The sequence below is a fragment of the Myotis myotis genome, unplaced genomic scaffold (assembly GCF_014108235.1).
Source record: "Myotis myotis isolate mMyoMyo1 unplaced genomic scaffold, mMyoMyo1.p scaffold_m19_p_13, whole genome shotgun sequence".
In the NCBI taxonomy this organism is placed as follows: domain Eukaryota; kingdom Metazoa; phylum Chordata; class Mammalia; order Chiroptera; family Vespertilionidae; genus Myotis; species Myotis myotis.
Genome location: NW_023416317.1, coordinates 23,983,963 through 24,009,034, shown reverse-complemented (window position 1 = coordinate 24,009,034; position 25,072 = coordinate 23,983,963). Strand labels below are relative to the sequence as shown.

Sequence of the window (25,072 nt, the reverse complement as noted above, 5' to 3'; positions counted from 1 at the left end):
AGTCTGTATTTCCTGGCTCCAGGTCACTGACCTCTCTTGGCTAAGCTACAATTTTATTAAAAAGGATCCAAGATGGCAGGCAGATGGGGGCACAAAACCTTCTTCTGGAGAATGAGCACATTCTCCTAGCAGCTAGCTCATGGCCTTTGGATGTTTTGATTCCAGGTATTTTTGTGAAAAATTTTGTAGCTTACAAGCAAGAGACAGAAGTACTTCCTGATACTAAGAGCACTGTTAGGAGGCAATGTGCTAGAATCCAGAAAAGTTCTGGATCACAGGGCTCTGGCTCACAGTCTGGGTGGGAATCCTAGCTTTGCCCTCTCCTGGCTGTGTGATCTTGAGCAAATGGCTTAAATTTATATACTAGAGGCCCGGTGCATGAAAATTCATGCACTGGAGTGGGGAGGGGGGTCCCTCAGCCTGGCCTGCCCCCTCTCACAGTCTGGGAGTCCTCAGGGGCAGGAGACAACCCAGCGATCAGGGGAAGGCGACGTCCCTATCACACCTCTGCTGCTGCCACTGCCGGCAGAGCAAGCCTTGGCCGGCCCTGGTTACCTGAGCCTTGAGCAGCCCTGGGAGGCTGGGAAGCCGCCATCCAAGGTTTGCCTGCACCTCGGGCCGATCCTAGGTGGCTGGGCAGCCAACATCTGGGGCTTGCCTTCACCTTGGGCGTCGGTTGAGTAGCTGCCACCTGAGACTTGCCTGTGCCTCAGGCTGGCCCTGGGCGGCTGGAGGGCTGAGGGGACTGGGAGACTCCGGAAGTAGGTGCGTGGAGTGGCCAGGCCCACCTGGGAGCAGGCCTGGCCTTGCCTTGCCGCATGCCTGCTGTCCTGGCAGAGCTGAGGGAATTGGGCACCACCATCTTGTGGCTGTGGGTGCCGCCATCTTTGAGGGCGTGGCAGTCAATTAGCATATTCCCTCCTTATTGACTGTGGGTGCTGCCATCTTTGCGACAGCATGACAGCAATGAGCATATTCCCTCTTTATTAGATAGGATATATATATGTATATGATATGTCATACAATTAAGTCAATCAAATAATAAATCAAAGGATAAAATAAAAAATAAGTTTATCCTTCCCCATTCCTCTATCATCACACATACTCCCCATTATCAGTGCAAGCATATCCTTCCGTTGTGGGGGAAATGTGTGCATATAGCTGCATACATATATGTTTCAATATGCACATGGCATCATCCTATATCAGTGATGGCGAACCTTTTGACCTCGGCGTGTCAGCATTTTTAAAAACCCTAACTTAACTCTGGTGCCGGGTCACATATAAAAATTTTTTGATATTTGCAACCATAGTAAAACAAAGACATATTTTTGATATTTTATATATTTAAATGCCATTTAAAATCAACCAAAAAAATGAGTTCACGTGTCACCTCTGACACACGTGCCATAGGTTTGCCATCACTGTCCTATGTAATAAAAGGCTAATATGCAAATTGACTGAACAGTGAAACTACCAGTCACTATGATGTGCATTGACCACCAGGGGACAAACGCTCAATGCAGGAGCTGCCCCCTGTGGGAGTGCACTGCTCAGCCAGAAGCCCTGAGCTAGCTCACAGCTGGCAAGCGCAGCAGCAGTGGTGGGATGTCTCACTGACGAGTTAGGCCCCCTCTTCCTGGGGAGTGGGCCTAAGCCATCAGTCAGACATCCCCAGAAGTCTCCCAGACTGTGAGAGGGCACAGGCCGGGACTGCTGAGGGACCACCCCTCCCACCCCCGGAGTGCACAAATTTCATGCACTGGGCCTCTAGTACTATATAAACTCTTCTTTTTTGAACTTTGATTTTTATTGCACTTAAAAATACAACTTTTTAAAAAATATATTTTTATTGATTACAGAGAGGAAAGGAGAGGGAGAGATAGAAACATCAATAATAAGAGAATCTTTGACCGACTACCTCCTGAATGCTCCACACTGGGGATCGAGCCTGCAACCTGGGCATATGCCCTGATCAAGAATCCAACCATGACCTCCTGGTTCATAGGTCAACACTCAACCACTAAGCCACACTGGCCAGGCAAAAAATACATTTTAGTGATATGTTTTCATCACATATTGATAGACCTCTCTCTTAACAGTTGTATGAAATTCCACTTGAAGGTCCTACAGTAATCTAAACAATATTTATTGATGAGCATTTAGATCTCCAGTTTTTTGCATTGTTTGTGCTATAACAGTGTTACAATGGCTTACATTTAAAAATATATCCATAGGATAAAGAATTTATTTTTTTCTAGCTTTACTATAGTATAATTGATAAATGAAATTATATATAAAGTGTATACCATAATGATTTGATATACATATACTTTGTGAAATGGGATTACCACAATCAGGTTAACAAATCTATCACCTAACATAGTTACCATTTGTGTGTGTGTGTGTGTGTGTGTTGAGAACACTTAAAATCTACTCAGCAAATTTCAAGTATACATACAGTATTATTAACTATACTCATCATGTTGTACATTAGAAAGACAAATAATTTATTGCAAAATTGTTGGTGCAATGAATAGACACAGTTATAGTTTTTACTGATAGTTCCATACTGCCCCCAAACCAAGAAAAAGATTATAGCACTTGCCTAGTGTTTGAAAGTTTGAAAAAGTTATTAGTCTATGACACGCACACACACATAGTTCCTTCCATAAGCTGGGCCCATTAAAAGTGCTCAGTATGGACTTTCTGACTACTAGTCTTGTCAAATCAATCCAAATTCACCCCCTTGTGCTCAGTCCTAAACAGAACCCAAGATGTACATCCTTGAATCACAGACTAAAAATACCTAGGGAGCCTGTGTTGTCAATTTCCCCCTATTGTGACATTTTCTTAATAAGCCTAGCAGCTGAGGATGTATGTGAGTTTAATGGCTTGCAGCTTCCGTGATGGACCATCTCCCCTTATTGCTAAAATGAGTAGAGGCTTCTAGATTTAACTCTTCTTATTCAAGGCACTGAATACTCTCATCAATTCCCATCTACCTGCCAAAAAAGGCTCGTAAAGCTGAGGAGCATTATTTCAGAGACTTCTCTGCTAAAGCCACCTCCAAAGTTGGCCCAACCTAGGCAATCCCAGCCTAAATATCCCCTCCTACATGCATGGGATCATGAAGAAAGGTCTAGAAACAGGAGCCAGGGAAGCTGAGTTCAGGCTTAATTCCACCACTTGTCAGGTATGTGATTTGGGGTAAGTAAATGCCCCTCTAAGCCTCAGTTTCCTCATACATAAAATAGAGCTAATAACAGCAAATATTCACTATGCGCTAACCACTATTCTAAGTATTTTATGTACTTCACCCTCATTTAATAATACCTGAGTCACAGGTTGTAATGAAAACTTAATAAAGCCAGATGAGCATTACTGACATTAAAGTGTTGGAAACTCTGAAATGCTATGCAAATATGAAGTACTATAAGCAAAATGCAAGACATTTATATACCAGGTATTATTTCTGTTTTACTTACCACAGCCAACATGGCTTCTTCTCCTTCTGAACTTTCATCCCATTTATTGTCTGCTCATATTTGGCTCATAGCATCATCATCTGATACCACCTTTTAAGATTATGTAATAATGCTTCAAAGCAAGGACCATGTGAGCCCTGGATTTTCCAGAACATTTTGAATTTTAAATATTGATTATTTCCTTTTGTCAGATTATATTCTCTGAGCTAAGTAAAGCTTGTACAAATATAATCATTGTATCTAAAAATTTCCAACTCCTTCACTGAGCTGTGTACTTAGTAAGTTCACAATCAGGGCTTGCTTATTGACTGGAGATCTTAGGAGTGATGTGGTTTGGGCTGGACAAATATAGAAAACCAGAAGAGACCACTGTAAGGATTCAGTGGATTGAGATTCCCTCTGCAGGCCTAGCCATCTTCTCCTGTGTTCTTGCATGTCTATATTCAGGGTGTGATGCTCTTTCTTCTCTATCCTTACATACATGAAAATTTGTTCTCAATCTCCATCCAACCAGAACTAAAGGACCTAAAAACAGCCTAGTGTATAAATCCTCCCTAGATGGCTGAGGTTTGCACAAGGATCAAAACCTCAAGCTAAAATATAAAAGCACTAAGAATGCATTTACAGTCTCTAGAAGTCACCTAGGGAGGAGAAGGCTTTCTAGGAGCTCTGGAAACTAGCACATAGTAAATACATAGCACTGGTTTGGACATTTATCTTTAACAAGGTGCTTAGTCTCTGGCTCTCACTGTCTCTAATTCACGCCTTGTTCTTTCCCAAGCATCTTCAGATATCAAGAAGTCAGAAAATAAACTAGAAATAGTAGAGACTACCTATTTCCCACCCTACATGCAAAGGGTCAATCAGGGCTGCAGATCTTGAAGAGAATTTGTGAGCATCTGCTGCCATCCACTGGCAAGATGTGGACTGCAGACATGCTGCAGTTCATCCAATTGAACAGTCAGATTCCACTGGCCCAGTGACATCCTTCAGGGTGCTTAATTGCTGAGCTGACAAACCATGCCTGAAAATTAGTGGTTTCTTCTAAAAGGTGTATGTCTACACACCCCAAGCTAGATAGTTGGCTTTCTGTAAGCTGTAGAAAAAGGTCTGTGGTTTGTCAGTAAATTCAGCAACAATTTACTGAGCACAAAGTGGTAGGTGCTGAAAATAGAAAAATGCATTAGCAGTTGCCAAGTAGAGAAAACACTGTCAAGAAAAGGAGAAGGAGATCCATATGGGTAATTGCTAAGGTCCCTTTCAGCTCTTAGAATTTATAACTAGTATTCACATTCTCACCTTTCAAACTTTTCCTTTAAAAATATTTACAAAACAACTAAAACAACAAAGGTTTCATATAGCCCAAAAAGACATACAGTGAAAAGTAAGTTTCCTCTACCTTATTTTCTCCCCTCCCCTATTTTATTAATTTATTGGGATGACACTGGTTAACAAAAGTATACAGTATTGTGTGTTTACCACCCCAAGTCAAGTCTCCACCCATCCCCCCCATGCCCTCCTCCACCCACCCACTTCCCAATCCCGCCCCTCCCCCATTTCCTCTACCTTCAAGAAGCTCACAGGTTAGTGGGGAGCAGAAGCATAAATAAAAGATCTTATTATAGGGCATATAAGCTGTAGCAGGAGTACAAGCAAGGAACTGTGGGAATCCCAAAGGAGAGAGTTCTCACTGCCTGGAGAAGTCCAGGAAGGCTGAATTTTGAAGAATGAGTAGAAATCTGCCGCATAAGGAGGAAGCAGAATGGAAAGGTGACTGCAAAGGCACAGAGGCTGTATGAGCACAGAGCAAAGCTGACTGCAGGGAGGGCACTGTAGGGTAAGCAGTGACAGCTCAGTTCCCTGAAAAAGAGAGAAGATAGACTGGCAAAGGGCTTCAAATGTCAGGCTGAGTAGCTGGGACTTAATGGATAGCTTCCAAAAAAATGTTTTTAACTTTTATTATGAAAAAATTCTATTCTCAATAGTTATTAACATTTTGCCAATCTTTTTCATCTATCACCTTCAACTATTGTTATTGAGACTATCGTTTAAGTGTTTTAAGGAAAATCCCAAATTACAAACATGTCATTGCTCCTGTAAACTTTCGAGTGTGATCTCTGATAATGACAAAAAAATTTAATTGTAGCAATACATATATAACAAAATTTGCCATTTTAACCATTTTTTTAAATATATTTTATTGATTTTTTACAGAGAGGAAGGGAGAGAGATAGAGAGTTAGAAACATCGATGAAAGAGAAATATCGATCAGCTGCCTCCTGCACATCTCCTACTGGGGATGTGCCCGCAACCCAGGTACATGCCCTTGACCGGAATCAAACCTGGGACCCTTCAGTCCACAAGCTGATGCTCTATCCACTGAGCCAAACCGGTTTCGGCATTTTTAAACCATTTTTAAGTGTACAATTCAGTGGCATTAAGTACATTCATGATGTTATGCAACCATCATCATTGTTTCCAAAACTTTTTAACCATCCCAAACAAACTCTGAGCCATTAAGCAATAACTGCCCATTCCTCTCTCCTCAGTCCCTCATAATCTCTAATCTATTATCTTTGTACAAATTTGCCCATCCTTTAGTAATGCCTTTTTAATAATTTATTATTTAATAATTAATAATAATTTCAACATCTTTATTGAGTCTATACAGGCATACCTCATTTTATTGCACTTTGCAGATAACAGCATTTTCATCAACATCAAGGCAAGATCCTCCACCAGCAAAATGAAGGCTCAGATGATGGTTGGCATTATTTAGCAATAAATTATTTTTAAATTAAGGTATGTATGTTGTTTTATAGATATGCTATCACACACTTAATATACTATAGTATAAACAAAACTTTCATATGCATAGGAAAACTAAAAGATTTGTGTGACTTCATGCCCTAGCCAGTTTTGCTCACTGGTGGGAACATTGGCCTGAGGACCAAAGGATCTGGGGTTCAATTCTGATCAAGGGCACATACCTCCACTGCAGGCTCAGATCCCTGGCCCCAGTCGGGGCACGTGCAGGAGGCAACCAATAGATATGTCAGTCACATCTATGTTTCTCTGCCTATCCCCCTCCCTTCCATTCTCTCTAAAAATCAATGGAAAAAATATCCTTGGGCAAGAATTAACAACTACAAAATTTGTGAGATTTGCTTTATTGCAATATTCATTTTATTGCAGTGGTCTAGAACTATACCTACAATATTTTTGAGGTATGCCTGTATTCAAGTTTTCTCAAATGTCTCCAAAAATACTATCAAAGATTTTAAGCAAAGGCAGGTGAGGGGAGGAGGGTAAGAGATCAAAGGACTTGTATACATGCATATAAGCATAACCCATGGAAACAGACAGTAGGGGAGTGAGGGCATGTGCTGGGGGGGCGGGCTGTGGGAATGGCTGGGGAGAGGTCAATGGGGGGAAAAGGAGACTTATGTAATACTTTAAACAATAAAGAATTTTTTTAAAAAGATTTTAAGCAGAGAGGTGGCATGATCAAATGTGCCTATGATCTGAGAGACCGTTTTGTCTGTAATGCATAAGAGACTGGTGGGAGTGAATGAGGGCTCAAGATCATTTAGAAGCTGGTGCAATAACCAGACTTCAGGACTTGCTTTTTTACTGGTACATGGCAAACCAATAGCTATTAGACACCACTCACCTAACAATTCCATTGATCATTTGATTGATTAGGCCTAGGAACTTAGAATCTAGCTGGGAAATGACAGTGATATTAAACAGTAGAATTTAGCCCAGCCAGTGTGGCTCAGTGTTTGAGCATTGACCTATGAACTAGGAGGTCACAATTCGATTCCTGGTCAGAGTACATGCCCGGATTGCAGGCTTGATCCCCAGTGAGGGGTGTACAAGAGGCAGCTGATCAGTGACTCTCTCATCATTGATGTTTCTATTTCACTCTCCCTCTCCCTTCCTCTTTGAAATCATTAAAAAATATATTTTTTAAAAAAATAGGACTTAATTAAGTGATAGAAAATGGTATAGGATTCCTACTATAGATGTTCTGGAACAGTGACATAAATGAGGCCTAAAATAGTCAAATAGGACCTTACATTGGTAAAAGGGTTCGTCTCTCAAATTTGGACTTAATCTAATTCGTGAACCATAAAACTTTCCTTCAGTAGATGGAGAAATGTCTTCTATGGATAGTTAGTTTAGGAATAAGAAAGAAAGAATAGAAGTGAACACCTTTCTGGATAAAGGCAAATCCTGTGGCTTGTCCTTCAATTATTAATTCAGTGATTAAGTTGTTAAACCAAATGCTCTGCAACTAAGGCACTTCTTAGATAGAAAGCGAGCTGCATGGTGTCTCAGTTAACATTCATATAAACAATCTGGAAGAGAATGCATGGGGAAATTGCCAAGTTTGCAGATGGCATTCAGTTCTTCCAGGGATTAAAATGCCAAGCTGATTAGGGATAAAATGAAAGATGATGTGAACGTGGGCAGAAAAGTGGCAGAGGAGTTTTAATGTGACTAAGTGTAAGAAAACATTCAGGGGAAATAATCTTATCAGAAGATCATGAGTGTTCAACTACAATCCAGTAGAGGAACCTAAAATGACAGAAAATAGTTTTCCTTAAGATAGCAGTCCTATGAGATGTCACAAAGCACAAAAGATCAAGAAAGTGAAAGGTGAAAAAATCTTGAAAATTGATTGAAAATCCAACATTAGCCCTAACTGGTTTGGCTCAATGGATAGAGCGTCGGCCTGCGGACTCAAAGGGTCCCAGGTTTGATTCCAGTCAAGGGCATGTACCTTGGTTGAGGGCACATACCCAGTAGGGAGTGTGCAGGAGGCAGCTGATCGATGTTTCTCACTCATCGATGTTTCCAACTCTCTATCCCTCTCCCTTCCTCTCTGTAAAAAAATCAATAAAATATATTTTTTTTAAAAAGAAAATCCAATGTTAAGGGTTTCTTACACTCTTAAGTACTTCATCTTATACAAGTCTTAGTACTTTCATACTGTGTTTGTGATAAGGAGTATAAGTTCCACTTATCTACAAACAAATGACATGATAAAAGTAGAAATAGCCCAAAGAAAAACAGAACAAAATGAAAAGGCTGAAATAATGAGTCTCTTTTCAGTCTTTAAAGCTAAAGATCCAAAGGCGACAGAAGAGTGTGAAGGAGGGAAAGAGAACCCTGAATGACTACACACTTCATTCATCCCACATAACCAAATTAATCTTACAATTTTTCATGCCTTACAGGAATATCATCTCAGTGTGTTACTGGTTTTATAGGAAAATGAGGCTCAGATAAATTAAGTGACATGTTCAATGGTAGCACTTAGTAGGTGGCAGAGCTAGTTGGTAAAATTAAATTTCGGTGCTTCTGATGATCAGTTTTAGAGATTGTATATACTTCATTAGATGGGAACTGTACTCTCTATTCATATTTGTATTCCCAATATCTGTCCTACTATTTGGCACATAGTAGATATTCAGGAAATGTTAATGGGGTTATTGAATTGAATACAGCTAGACATTTGGAGGTTAATATCAGAGAAGGCAACCATGCACAATCCGATAGAGTCCCAGGTTTGTAGATCTCTGATACCTACTTAAAATTTGTAAGACCCCCCTAAGAAAAACAGCAATCTCAAGGCCCTGAAAATTACTAATTTCTGAGTAAATAGCCCAGCTGTGACTTCAGCTGAGAACAGAAAATCATTTTTTCTGAGCAGATTTTATGGAAGTCTCTATTTTGGGAATAATTAAATGACGCACTATGACTGGATAACAGGATTATTATCAAATACTGGGGGGGAAAAGGATCCTGTATCTCAGAAGAACACATGATGGGAAGATTAGATGCATTTGCCTATAATTACAGTGGAGCTACAGAACAGAATGCTTTGGAGTCATGGGACAGATTCTCTTTCCACGACTTGCTTATAAAATTAAATCAGGCTGATTTGATACTAGGCCAAAGTAGGTCAGTTATAAAGTTTTAAAGTGCTTTGGAGAAATACTGAGCATATATAATTTTCAAAAGATGTGGATTTTATGCCAGATAAATAGGGTTCCTAGCATTGAAAAATATCTAAGTTTAACTACAGCATAGGGTCACATCATACCCATAATCACCACTACCATCAAAGCTACACATTTTCATCAAGCAATCTATATGCAAAGAAATATCCTTTATGATATGGCCCCACCATTTATTTCAAAAAAATCTTCCACTATTTCCCTCCTGCAAGACTCCTGCAGAGTCTTTATGTAAATTAGAAAAAGGCACCCCTTCCTCCAGATGGACACACTCCTGAACCAGGGTACTTGGCTTGAAAGAATATGGGGCTGTATTTCATCCCACTTGTCTCTTTGTGGTTAATACCCCTGTGCTGTGAAGAAGTATATGCAGGAACCCCTGCCTACTACCATTCAGACACTGAATGGTACTATTACATCAATCTCCCATTCAGACACTATTTCCCAGCTACCTCTTGTCAAACTAAAGCCTCTGTGCATTGGTCCACTTATAAATCATCCCTCTCTCACAGTAGCCACATATGGAAACAATGTAAATGTTTGTTGATGGACAAATGGATAAGAAAATGTGATTATATATATGTATATATATATATACATATATATACACACATATATATGTGAAATATTATTCATCCTTAAAAAAACAAACAGGAATCCTGCCATTTGCAACAATGTGGATAAATCTGAAGGACATTATGCTAAGTGAAATAAGCCAGACACAAAAAGATAAATATTGAAATATTGCATGATCTCACTTATTTGTAAATCTAAAATAGTCAAACTAAAAAAAAAAAGAATAAAATAGTCAAACTCAGAAGCAGAGACTAGAATAGTGGTTGCCAGGGGCTGAGGGAGGGAGAAATGATGAGTATTGGCCAAAGAATCCAAAGTTTCAGTTAGGCAAGATGAATAAGTTTTGTATGGCATGGTGATGATAGCTAACAATACTATATTGTATACTTAAAATTTGCCAAGAACTCTCAGCGCGCGCGCGCACACACACACACACACACACACACACACAGTGATCTCAAAGGCTTTTTATGCATCTATTGAGATCCTGTTGTTTTTCTTATTAAATTTGCTGGTGTGGTCAATTACATTGACTGATATTCAAATGTTATATGAAACTTGAGTTTCTGGGATGAACCTCATTGGGTCATGATGCATGATCCTTTTTGGATATCATAGAATCCAATTTGCTAAAATGCTGTTAAAATTGTTGCGTCTATGTTCATTGGGGATTTGGGTTTGTGGTTTTCTTTTCCTGTGGTGTCTTTGGTTTGGTGTCAGAGTAATGATGCTGGCTACATAGAACATGTTAGGATATAAGAGCTTTTGTGGAGCTTGTATTTTCTCTACAATAAATGTTTGGGAGACTTCAACTGTGAAGCAATCATTGATTTTCTACTTTTCTTCCAGTCTTTGAATCCAGCAATAAATCTTACTTTATGATATAATGTTCTTTTTATTTTTAAATATAGTTTTTATTTATTTCAGAGAGAAAGAGAGAGGGAGAGAAATAGAAACATCAATGATGAGAGAGAATCATTGATCAGCTGCCTCCTGTATGGGATGAAGCCCGTAACACGGGCATGTGACCTGACCGGGAATCAAACCTTGACCTCCTGGTTCATAGGTTGACACTCAACCACTGAGCCATGCAGGCAGGGCTCATATAATGTTTCTTTAAAACCAAACTGGATTCCATTAGTTAATATGTTATGAAGAATGACTGTATCTATATTTGTAAGTGGAATGGGACAAAAATCATTTTCTCATTGCTCTTATCCAAATTATTGTCAAGGTTATTCTAGCCTGAAGAAAACTGGATGGAGAGTCTTCCATTTTCTTTTTTGATATAAACTGTATGAATTATCTTAGTATATATCCTAAAGCTTATTAAAGGTCACTTGAAAAGTAATATTTTTTTTAAATAAAAGAAATCACCTCTTTCCTCATTAAGGTTCAAAACAAGTTCTGCTCCCTTATAAAATCTTTCCTGTACTCTTCTCCTGCAGTGGTTTCTCCTTCCTCTGAAAGGTCTCGGGTTTGATTCCAGTCAAGGGCAAGTATGTGGGTTGCAAGCCCAGCAGGGCGAGTGCGAGAGGCAACCAATCAATGTGTCTCTCTCACATTGATTTTTCTCTTTCTCTGTCTCCCCTTCCCTTCCACTCTCTCTAAAAATCAATGGGAAAATATCCTCAGGTGAGGATCAACAACAACAAAGAAAGGAGAATAAACACTGTGTTTTGAGTATTAACAACTGTAAACCTATTTTTGCCCACCCTGTGTATGTGCTTCTTCCTCCCTCCTGTATCAGAAGCCCCCCGAAGGTGCACACTGTCTATGCTTTCTTCTAGTCCCCAGTTACTCACCCCTACCTTATACAGAGCATAGCTGGGAGAGAGTTAATTTTATGTGTTAACTTGACAGGACCACAGGTGTCCGATAATTGGCTAAACAATATTATGGGTGTGCCTGTGAAGGTGTTTCTAGATGAGATTAATATTTGAATCAGACTGAGTAAAACAGATTGCCTTCCCCAGTATGACTGAGCTTTACCCAATCCAAACCTGAAAAGAACAAAAAGGTGTAGTTAGGGAGAATTTACTCTCTCTGTCTGTCTTTGAGCTGGGGCATTCCTCTTCTCCTGCCTTTGAACTTAGACTGAAACTTACACCATCAGCTCTCCTGAGTCTCCAGCTTGCTGACAGATCTAGGGACTTCTCAGTCTCCATAACTGCGAGAGCCAGTTTCTTACAATAAATCTCGATTCTTTCTATCTCTCTCTATAGCTGTCTAGAGATAGATAGATGACAGATGATAGATAGATAGATAGATAGATAGATAGATAGATAGATAGATAGATAGATAGATAGATAGATAGATAGAATTGATCCTTGAACAACATGCAGGTTAGGAGTGCCAACCTCTGCACAGCCAAAAATCCACGTATAGCCCAGCCAGAGTGGCTCACTGGTTGAACGGGGTCACAGTTCGATTCCTGGTCAGGGCACATGCCCGGGTTGCGGACTTGATCCCCAGTTTGGAGCATGCAGGAGGCAGCTGATTAATGATTCTCTCTCATCATTGATGTTTCTCTCTCCAGCTTCCTTCCTCTCTGAAATAAAAATATATATATGTTTTAAAAATCCATGTATAATTATTAGTTGGCCCTTTTGCATATGAGGTTTGAACCACTGATTGAAAATACAGTTGACCCTTGAACAATATGGATTTGAAATGCATAGGTCTACTTATACATGAATTTAGATATATCTACTATATATATATATATACATATTATCTATTTATTATCTATATACAGATATACAGAAACAGACATAGATAGACATCTACCTACTCAAGCTGCTATAACAAAATACAATAGACTGGGTGCTTAATTTATTTCTCACAGTTCTAGGGGCTGGGAAGTCCAGATCAAGGTGCTAGCCTATTTGATTCCTGGTAAGACCCTCTTCCTATCTTGCAGACAGCCACCTTCTTGCTGCGTTCTCACATGGTAGAGAGAGAGAGAAGAACACTGGTGTCTCTTCCTATTCTTATAAGGACTCCAATCCCATCATGGGGGCCCCACCCTCATGACCTCATCTGAACCTAATTACCTCGGAAAGGCTTCACTTCTTAATACCACCACATTGGGAGTTAGAGCTTTAAGATATGAATTGGGGGAGGGGGGTACAAACATTCAGCCCACAACAACATTATTAAATATATATATATATATATGTATACACACACACACACACACACACACACACACTGATTTCAGAGAGGAAAGGAGAGGATAGAAACATCAATGATGAGAGAGAATCATTGATCAGCTGCCTGGCAGCCTCACACTGGGGATCGAGCCCCCAATCCAGGCAAGTGCCCTGACCAGGAATCAAACCATGACCTCCTGGTTCATAGGTTGACGGTCAACCACTGAGCCATGCCAGCCAAACTCATAACAACATTCTTAATAAAAATCTGGCCGAACTGGTTTGGCTCAGTGGATAGAGCGTTAGCCTGCAGAATCAAGGGTCCCAGGTTCGATTCCAGTCAAGGGCATGTACCTTGGTTGCGGGCACATCCCCACTGGGGCGCGTGCAGGAAGCAGCTGATTGATGTTTCTCTCTCATCGATATTTCTAACTCTCTATCCCTCTCCCTTCTTCTCTGTAAAAAATCAATAAAATATATATTTTTTAAAAAAATCTGTTGCTTGATCCTTGACAGAGGACAACCACCTACCTGAAACCCACCTACCTTGAGGGAACAAGGAGTTACAATATATAAAAGAGTATCATATAAGAATACACAATATTGTATGGTCATTAAATGCAAATAACAAATAGCCATTTACACCTTCAGCTGGGGTATACACTCCCTGAATCAAAAGAAAGAGTACCTTCCCCACCATGTCACTGAGAAACAAGTTATTCAAGCCAACTCAGAAACTGCATTTTAATCAATTGCTGAGAGGCATTCCACAGTGGAAAGAGCATGGATTTTAAAGCCAGCCTAACCTGGATTTACATCTCAGGCCCTCAACTTACTACTTGAACTTGGGCTCTTTATTCCTCTGTATCTTCAACTACAAGGCAATGATAATATCTATTTCTAAAGTTTGTTAGATTTAAATGACCATGCTTTTAATGTATTCCTCAAACATGCTAAACTTACCATCTCTTTTGGGCTTTTGCACTTGCTACTGATACATTTTTCCCTCAGATCTCTGCACTATTCAAGTCTCAGCTCACACATTACTTCTTCGGTGATGTTTTTCTTGACTACCTGAACAGTAGTCCCCTCCCCTTGCAGTCATTTTATCTGTTATCTTCATAGACATTATATTTATTTTAAAGTTTCCTTGATTATTTGTTTATTATCCATCTCCCCAACCAAAATGTAAGTTCCGTGACAGCGGTGACCTTGCTATCATGATAACTGCTGTATCAGTCCAATGCCCATTATAATGCCTGGTACATGTAAAATACCCAACATTTGTTAAATAAATAGGTAAGTATGTAAAATATCTAGCACAGCACCCATCCACATATTTTTGGTCCTTTCCTCCCCCCCTTTTATATAAAAATCACTGGATTAAATATGCGCCTGTATGAGTCCTTTGAAATGGAAAGCATTTCAACAAAATAGATTCATTGTTTGAATGCTGATCAGGCACTTATAAATAGGCAGAAATATGGTCATTTACTCCAATATACCATAAGACCATCCTCTGTCTTAATGATCTATTTTAGGTACAAATCAACATACTAGTTACTGAATTATTTATAAATTTTAGTCTCATATGAGACATTAATAACATATTCTCTTAGCCATCTGAGGGGGAAATTTTTGCTTAGAGGCCTTTTATTTATGAGGAAACAGAGGCCCAGAGAGAGGAAATACTTAACTAGTTCAGTCAAACTCCTAATTAGAGACAGACCACATGCCCTTTCCATTCTACAATGCTGCATCCTTAGAGCAAGAAAGACAACTCTCACCAAAATTAAAGCACACTCTAATTCAACAGAGATCCCTAAATGATATTACAGGATGGGGAAACTGAGGACCTGATTTCCATTTAGAATGCTTGTGAGATCAAGTATGATAAAGAATACAGGCTGGGGCCCACTTTGCAGACGCCACAGCCCCGAAGCCGCCCATGACCAGCCATGGTGAACCCCACCATGTTCTTCTTTGACATCACCATCGACTGCGAGCCCTTGGTCCGCGTCTCCTTTGAGCTGTTTGAAGACAAAGTTCCAAAGACAGCAGAAAAATTCCGTGCTCTGAACACTGGGGAGGAAGAATTTGGTTATAAAGGTTCCTGCTTTCACAGAATTATTCCGGGATTTATGTGCCAGGGTGGTGACTTCACACACCATATGGTACAAGCGGCAAGTCCATCTATGGCAGCGGTTCTCAACCTGTGGGTCGCGACCCCTTTGGGGGTTGAACAACCCTTTCACAGGGGTCGCCTAAGACCATCGAAAAACACATGTATAATTACATATTGTTTTTGTGATTAATCACTATGCTTTAATTATGTTCAATATCAGATATTTACATTATGATTCATAACAGTAGCAAAATTACAGTTATGAAGTAGCAACAAAAATAATTTTATGGTTGGGGGTCACCACAACATGAGGAACTGTATTAAAGGGTCATGGCATTAGGAAGTTTGAGAACCACTGATCTATGGGGAGAAATTTGAGGATGAGAACTTGGTCCTGAAACATACAGATCCTGGCATTTTTTCCATGGCAAATGCTGGACCTAACACAAACGGTTCCCAGTTCTTCATCTGCACTTCCAAGACTGAGTGGTTGGATGGCAAGCATGTGGCCTTAGGTCAGGTGACAGAAGGCATGAATATTGTGACAGTAATGGAGCGCTTTGGGTCCAGGAATGGCAAGACCAGCAAGATCACCACTGCTGACTGTGTACAACTCTAATAAATTTGACTTGTGTTTTATCTTAACCATTAGACCACTCCTTCTGTAGCTCAGGAGAGCACCCCTTCACCCTGATTTACTTGAAATGTTCTATAATCTTTGTGCTCTTGCCAGTTTATTGGGTTCCATAATTTCCTTAACCTTCCCAGTCTAGCTGGATTGCAGAGTTAAGTTTATGATTATGAAATAAAAAAACAGTAAAAAAAAAAAAAAAGAATACAGGGTGGGACAAAAGTAGGATGTGAGTACATGAAACACAGTTTATTCTTCTACTAGAGGCCAGGTGCACAAATTTGTGTACCAGTGGGGTCCCTCAGCCTGGCCTGCAGGATCAGGCCAAAACTGGCTCTCTGGCATCCCCTGAGGTGTCCCAGATTATGAGAGGGCGCAGGTCAGGCTGAGGGACCCCACCGGTGCACAATCGGGGCCAGGGAGGGACGCGGGAGGTTGGCCAGCCAGGGAGGGGCCACGGGAGGGCTCCAGGGCATGTCCAGCCCATCTCACTCAGTCCTGATCAGCTGGACCCCAGCAGCAAGCTAACCTACCAGTCGGAGCATCTGCCCCCTGGTGGTCACTGCATGTCATAGCGAGCAGTTGAGCAGTCTTAGCATATCATTAGCATATTACGCTTTGATTGGTTGAACAGACAACCGGACACTTAGCATATTAGGTTTTTATTATATAAGATTATTACTTATTGTGTTATTTTCCATACAAACAACTGTAACCCTAATTTTGCCCCACCCACTATAAACAGCAAAGCATTATCGAAGCATAAGAAAGTTTTATTTGTTTTTTATCACTTTACTGATTCATTGATACACTTTGTGATACTGCATCACCAGGGCACATTTCACATAGCAAACTGCAGGAAGGTAATAAAAAAAAGAATTCTGCCTGGCTGGAGTGGCTGTTATTGAGCACCATCCTGTGCACTGAAGTGTTGCTGGTTCCATTATGGGTCAGGGCACATATCTGGGTTGTGGGTTTGATTTCCAGTCGGGGAGTGTATGGAAGGCAAACAGTCAATGTTTCTCTGTTACATCTCTGCCTCCCTCCCTCCCTCCCTCCCTCCCTCCCTTCCTTTCTCTAAGCATGTCCTCAGGTGAGGATTAAATTTAAAAAATAAAAGAGTAATCCCCTCATTCTGCTCTCATTAGAGAAGGGGACGACCCTCTTTTCCTGATCCAAATGCAAGCTGCCATGGCTGGTATGATCAGCTCACTCACCACCATGGCTTTTCAGAAACATCCTTATGCCTCAAGGCAACAGCACTTTTGATTTCCAAATCCAAACCCAGGTGGCACATTCCATTCTACAATTTCCAATTGGCAACAATTCAGGGAGAGATGTTATTCATCAGAATAGGCACTAATGACTGAATTTTGGCAGGCTGGGAGAAGAACTGGCACTGTCGTGGAAGAGACATTCCACAAGGTCCTAGTTACACCTGAATTTAGCAACATGGAACCACACATGTTCTAAACGGAGAAATGGGCCTTAGATGCTATCCGCAAAGTGTCCCCTCAGGAGTTCAACCAACCGGGAGTTTGATCACTCACTATGACATGCGCTGACAACCAGGAGGCAGTGTGGAAGGAAGGCCCCGGCCGGCAGCTGGCAGACAGGAAAGGGAGGCTGGAAGGGAGGCACCAGCCGGCAGCCAGCAGCCGGCAGCCGCTAGGGACCCTTTCCGTGCAAGAATTTCGTGCACTGGGCCTATTGGTTTTGTACAGGAGATGGGGTTTAAAGAGGAAAAGTTGTCCAAGGTCATACAGTGGGAACCCTGTGGGAATGCTGATCTCTTCTCAATTCAGTGCTCTTTTTGTTATACCAAGTTTAGTCCAGAATGGATCTGGATAGAAGCTCATGCCTTAGTACAGAAGTGCAACGATATATTGTGTGGTTCTGACTATCTTCTGCTCAATGACTTTGTCCATCCTTTCAGTTACCTCTAATGATCCACTGAAATGCTCTTCACATTCAATAAGCCCCAAAACTGTAGTTTTAAAAACCAACCCAAACTGATTTGCCTGAAAATCCAGTTCATTTTATCCTTAGTGGAGTCTATTATTAGTGCTGTTATAATAAAATGTATCCTATAAACCTTTTAAAACACTATCATCATTCACTCATTAACAAAGATTAATTAGATTAGGTACCTACTATTTGTCCAGCAGTAGGCAAAGTACTGGTTGGCACGGTAGGGGAAATAAAGACTAGACTTTGTCCCAGCTCTGGCACAAAGAAGAATAAAAATAAAAGTGTTACCAGAAGTATAGATTATTAATCCTAGAGACCAAGTGCCAGAATTATATTAACTTATAGTAAAATTAATAATAGCTAATATTTGTTAAGTACTTAGTAAGTACTAGTTATTGTATTGACTTTACACATCTTATTCCGTTATCCTCACATCAATCAAATAAGGGAGGTAGCATAGCCGGTGTGGCTCAATAGTTGAGCATCAACCCATGAACCACAGTTTGATTCCCAGTCAGGGCACATGCCCAGGTTGTGGGCTTGTTCCCCAGTAGGGGGTGTGCCAATCAATGATTCTCTCTCGTCACTGATGTTTCTACCCCTCTCTCTCTCTCCCTTCCTCTCTCTGAAATCAATAAAAACATACTTTTAAAAAAAAAATTTTAATAAGGGAGATAGCACCCTATATAATCACTTGCTATGATATGCGCTGACCACCAGGGGGCAGCACAAAATATGCAGGTGACCAGTGGCAGCGGTGGGGTGCTGACAGAGCGGGGGAAGGAGGGGATGGGGTGCTGGGAGACAGGGAACGGTGTGGTGGCACACGGGTGGTGAGGGAAGGAGGAGGCAGCAGGTGGAGAGGCGGGGAACCTGATCAGCCCTGATCACAGGCCAGGCCTAGGGACCCTACCCAGGCATGAATTTTGTGCACCGGGCCTCTAGTTATAAAACTGCTTTCACTCAAAAAAGAAAAAAGATAATCTTACAGCAAAGCCATAGAGAGATTAACTTGTTCAAGGTCATACAGCTATTGAGTGGTGGATTCAGAATTCAAGACCATACAATCTAACTCCAGAACAGATATTATTAATCACTTCACACTACTTCTAAAATATCTAATTATTCCAAAAAAAATTTAAAAGAGGATTCATTTTTTAAAATCTCACAGTGTACTTATTTTCTAAAACATTCACTTTTATGCATGCTTTTCTATTTAATTTTAGATTAAATAAAATTTTATAATAAAAAATAATTGAGATAACAATTTCAATTTCTATTTTTAAATGGCTTCCTAGGAAGTATGGCTTTGTCGACGTAAGAAACATCCAAACCTACAGAGAATTTTCATAAGAATTTGAATCAAACTGACAACATTGCCCAGAAGCAAGATCTCAAGTGCTCTAGTGAATGAATTTTGCAGTTTCTTTTATACATTTGAAATTAAAGAGGGAACACAAAGAAGATTACTTGAAGGTGGGAGAAAACAAGGTACAGGATAGTTAATAAGATTATGTGCTCTCTTGAGGGTGGTTAAAGTTTTCCTTGAGAGATCTGAATAAGAGGATTACTTCTGACATTCCAAAGGTGTGTAAACCTAGATGCACAAGAACAATGTACAGGGCTTGCTTAAAAATCTTTTACTAAAGAAATTATACACCTGGGCATGACTATCCACCATGACCTGCCCAGTTAGAAATTTACAACCAGATCACTCCTTAAGGTTACTTTTGGTCACTAAACTTATGCATACCCCTTTGTCGTCCACAACTTTTGTAATAAAAATATAGCTCTAAAATGGATACTTATACAAAATGATATAGACAACTAAAACCTGTAGGTACAATTTGCTAACTTTCTTACTAATAATCAACCATTATAAATATTAATCTTTTTTCTCACAGTAGCTTTTAAGAGAAAACGTTTTTCTTCATGAGGCTTCTAAATAATTCTCAAACTCTTGAAATTAAAGTTTTCAGTTTCTTTTTACTTAAATTCCTTTATTTTATCACACCATATAGGATAAAACACGTCTTTAGAAATCCTTGTGTTCAATGGGGATTTGTTGTTGATGGATACAGAAATTCAGTTTGGCAAGATTAAAAGAGTTATGGAGATTGGTTTCAAAATTCTGCGAGTACCTTAGCACTATTAAATTATACACTTAAAAGTAGTTAATGCCTGTTTGGTGTGGCTCAGTGATTGAGAGTTGACCCAAGAACCAGGAAGTCATGATTTGATTCCTGGTCACAGCACATGCCTGCGCTGCAGGCTTGATCCCCAGTAGGAGTTGTGCAGGAGGCAGCCAATCAATGATTTGCATCACTGATGTTTCTAGCTCTCTCTCCCTCTCCTTTCTTCTCTCTGAAATCAATTTTTTTTTTAAACATATTTTAAAAAATAGTTAAGATGATAAATTTTATGTTATGTGTATTTTGCCACAATTTTAAAAATTCCTTGTGCTCTTTTAAAGTTAGGATATTTAAACTTGAAATAAATTAATTCAGAACAGATCAGGTCTCAGATATATAAATTAATTCAGAACACATCAGGTCTCAGATATTCTAAATACATGATTTTCTGTTTGTGCTATAGTACAGAGAACGGAGTGATAAATTCTGATTACAGGGTGAATGGGAGAAATTTTGTATAGCTTAGGAAATCATCTGAATTGCATTTTCTTCATATGTAAATGAGAACATTTAACCACATGGTTTCTAAGTCATTATCAGGCTCTGAAGTTAAACAGTAAGATTTTAATATGCGGCGTGGAAAGGGCATTCCAAGTAGAGAAGTGGCTTACACAAAAATATTGCAGTATGAATGTATAACTCACAAAGCCATGCTAAATAGTGGTACAGTTATGGTATAACATAAGATATGTTTATGGCATAGAGGAAGTGACAGGGCAGTGGGGATAAGCTAAAAGATGGAGCTAGTTCTTGCTTCCTGGCTTGCCAGTAACTAGGAGAGGGGCCTCTGAAGACCCATGAAGCCAATAATTTGGAGTTTGGGGAATAATGAAACAGAAACCTTGACAATACTCTTGAAAAGAGATTTCTACTTGAATGCTATTTATTTCCCAGGGTCTAGATCAGCCGTGGGCAAACTACGGCCTGCGGGCCGGATCCGGCCCCTTTGAAATGAATAAAACTAAAAAAAAAAAAAGACCGTACCCTTTTATGTAATGATGTTTACTTTGAATTTATATTAGTTCACACAAACACTCCATCCATGCTTTTGTTCCGGCCCTCCGGTCCAGTTTAAGAATCCATTGTGGCCCTCGAGTCAAAAAGTTTGCCCACCCCTGGCTCTAGATTGTGTACTTTGGGGATTTTCATAAAGCTGAAATCCTAAAGCCAAGAGTAGCTTCTCCCTTTGTATTAACACTTCTGATACATGACTATGTTTCTTGAATGGTCTAAAGACTTACAAGTCTGTCTATCATCCATGTGTAGGAAACTTAAAACTAGGTCTTCAAATCCTACCTCCCAATCCCAATGCAAGAACCTACAATATTCATAACAAGGGATCATCAGAAAAATTACTATTTTTCAGGTGTGTGTGTGTGTGTGTGTTTCCAATTTCAGACAGCTGGTTTTTAAATTGTGCTGAAATTTGCTGTCTTGAAGTTTGCTGTGGTTTTTTTTTATTGTTTTTTTCCATTACACTTTACCGTCAATATTATTTTATATTAGTTTCAGGTATACAACATAATGGTTAGACAATCATATACTTTACAAAATGTTCCCCCTGATATTTCCAGTACCCACCTAGTACCATAGATATTTATTACAATATGATTGACTATACTTTACAACCCATGACTATTTTCTAAATACCAACCTGTACTTCTCAATCCTTTCACCCTTTTCACCTAGTCTCCCAACCATCAATCTGTTCTCTGTATCTATGAGTTTATTTCTGTTTTGTTTGTTAATTTATGTTGTTCTTTAGCTTCCACATATAAATGAAATCATATGGCATTAATCTTTCTCTGACTGACTTATTTCACTTAGCATAATACCCTCTAGGTCCATCCATGCTGTTGCAAATGGTTAAGATTTCATTCTTTTTTATGGCCAAGTAATATTCCATTGTATATATTTACCACAGCTTTTTAAGAAATATATACGTTTTGCATTTTATTTTGTTGTGAACTCACTTTATTTTTTTAATATTTTTTATTGATTTCAGGGAGAGAAAGGGAGAAGGAGAGGGAGAGATAGAAACATCAACATCAATGATCAGCTGCCTCCTGCATGCCCCCTACTGGGGATCAAGCCTGCAACCTGGGCATGTGCCCTGACCAGGAATCAAACTGTGACTTCCTGATCCATGGGTTGAAGCTCAACCACTGAGCTACACTGGCCAGGTTGTACCACAGCTTTTTTATCCACTCATATATAAATAACACTGCAATAAATATAGAGGTGCACATATTCTTTTGAATTAATGTTTTGTTTACCCTCACTCTTGAATTAAGATTTAACTAGGTGAAAAATTCTAGATTAAGTGGGGTTTATTTTCCCTCTCAGCTTTTAAAGATATTATTCCTTTGTTTATTTTGCCACTATTTTCAGTTGTTCATTTCTTGTAAGCTATCTCTTTTATTTCCAATGCTCTTAAGAATTACTTTCATAGCTGTGTTATGCAGTTTCACTATAATATGTCTAGAAGTTTTATGTTCATTTATCCTTTGGAACTCGATGTGCTTCCTAATTGAGGTCTTTCATCAATTTTTGAAAATTTTCAACCATTACCTCTAGATATTGCTTCTTTTCCATTCTCTCTATTCTTTCCTTTTAGAACAATTATTAAACATATATTGGATCTTCTCATTCTATCCTCATGTCTTTTAACTGTGCTTTCATATTTTCCCTCTCTGTGAAGCATCATGGGTAATTTCTACCTTACTTTCCATTCACCAATTTTCTCTTCAGCAGTGTCTAATCTCCCATTTAAACCATCCATGATGTTTTTAATTTCAATGCTTTGTGTTTTTATTTCTATAAATTCTATTTGACATATCTGCCTTATATTATTTGTGATATCTGACTCTATCCTCTCATTTTTCATTTGTTTGTCCTTAACCATTTTAAATATATTCATTTTACAGCTATTTTTTAAAAATATATTTTATTGATTTTTACAGAGAAAGGAAGGGAGAAAGATAGTTAGAAATATCGATGAGAGAGAAACATTGATCAGCTGCCTCCTGCACACCCCCTACTGGGGATGTGCCCACAACCAAGGTACATGGCCTTGACCGGAATCGAACCTGGGAGCCTTCAGTCCACAGGCTGATGCTCTGTCCACTGAGCCAAACCAGTCAGGGCTACAGCTATTTTTATCATCTTATGGTTTTAGATCTTTTATCACCTTAAGAAGGTTTGTGTGTTTTTCTGCTAGGCACCCCCAGGTATCACTGGCTGGGCATACTTTTATGTTTATTAATCAACTTGTAGGACCTCAGGGCACATAGATACTATACATCCAAACTCTGAACACAACTGAGGACAGATTTATAGTTTTGTTTTAATTTTTTAATTGATTTTTGAGGGGGTGGGGGAACAATGTTGATTTGTTCTTCCACTTATTTATGCATTTATTGGTTGCCCTGAACTAGAATTGAACCCATAACCTTGGTGTATCGGGACAATATTCTAACCAACTTACTTACCTACCCAGCCTGGACCAGACCTATGGTTTTTTTGATTCTCAAAGAGAGGCCTTTTTTTTTTTTTTTTTTTTTTTTCGCTATCTAGAGGATAGGCTGAGATCTGCAACTTTCTTGCGTCCATGCATTAATTTGATTTTTTTTCTATCCACCATTTCACTGACTGCCCCAGTCTCACTTGTAGGCCTTACCTTTAAGGTCTGTCTTATCTCCTTTTCCCAAGTCCCAAAGTTACCATAATAAATATCGCAACAGGCTTGATAAAAACATCTCATAGACTTACTACTCAGTCTGTCTTCATTTTCAGCCATTGGAGAGTCCCTTGCTTTCTTACAAGTTCAGTTATGTATCTTAAAAGGTATTTTTATTTTTTATTTAGAGCTGTTGGGAGGAGTTTAGATGGTGGGGGATTTTTAAGTTATAGAGTTCAAATTACTGCTGGAAACAGAAGTGAGATTGGTCTCCTTTACTGAGCTTTAGATAAGAAACTCAAAGGCATATTTTAATTAAGCAAACATTTATTGGTCACTTACTGTGATGATAAAATTTTGTGTAAACTTGGCTAGGCTATGGTGCCCTGTTGTTTGGTCAAACACTAGTCTACATGGTACTATGAAGGTGCTTTGTAGATGTCAGCTGACTTTAAGTAAAGGAGGTTATCCTTGACAATCTGTGTAGGCCTCATTTCATCAGCGAAGAGCCTTGAAGGCAAAACCTGAGTTTCCCAGAGAAGGAATTATGTCTCAAGACTAGAAACCCTGCCTGAATGGATTTCTAGCCTGCTGGCCTGCCCTACAGATTTCAGACTTGCCAGCTCTGCACTCAGGTAAGCCAATTCCTTAAGACATATCTCCTACTGGTTCTGTTCCTCGGGAGAACCCTAATTGATCTGCTCACTAAGAATGAGGCTCTAAGAGGGACAAAAAGATGCGTAGGATTCAATCTCTTTCTTTATCCTCACAGAATTAATTTACAGTCTAGAGGTAGATAAATATTTACCAAGAAAATGTAGACTATAACTCAAGCCATTATAATAACATAAAAGTAATTTATTCCTCTATCCTACAAATATTTATTAAGCATCTACTATTAGTGAAATGCTAGATGCTAAAAATTATAAGTCAGAGAACACTGTCTAGTGCAGTGACGGTGAACCTTTTGAGCTTGGCGTGTCAGCATTTTGAAAAACCCTAACTTGCCAAAACCGGTTTGGCTCAGTGGATAGAGCGTCGGTCTGCGGACTGACAGGTCCCAGGTTTGATTCCGGTCAAGGGCATGTACCTTGGTTGCAGGCATATCCCCAGTAGGAGATGTGCAGGAGGCAGCTGATCGATGTTTCTCTCTCATCGATGTTTCTAACTCTCTATCTCTTTCACTTCCTCTCTGTAAGAAAATCAATAATATATATATATATATA

General features: G+C 39.5%; 1 protein-coding gene and 1 pseudogene across 2 annotated transcripts in view; one reads left to right on the top strand and one right to left on the bottom strand.

Moving 5' to 3' along the window:
- The window catches only part of SYN2 (synapsin II), a 162,750-nt gene that overhangs the window by 51,522 nt on the left and 86,156 nt on the right, over positions 1-25,072 (bottom strand). The window lies entirely within an intron of this gene.
- Positions 15,207-15,992, top strand: LOC118668071 (annotated as a pseudogene).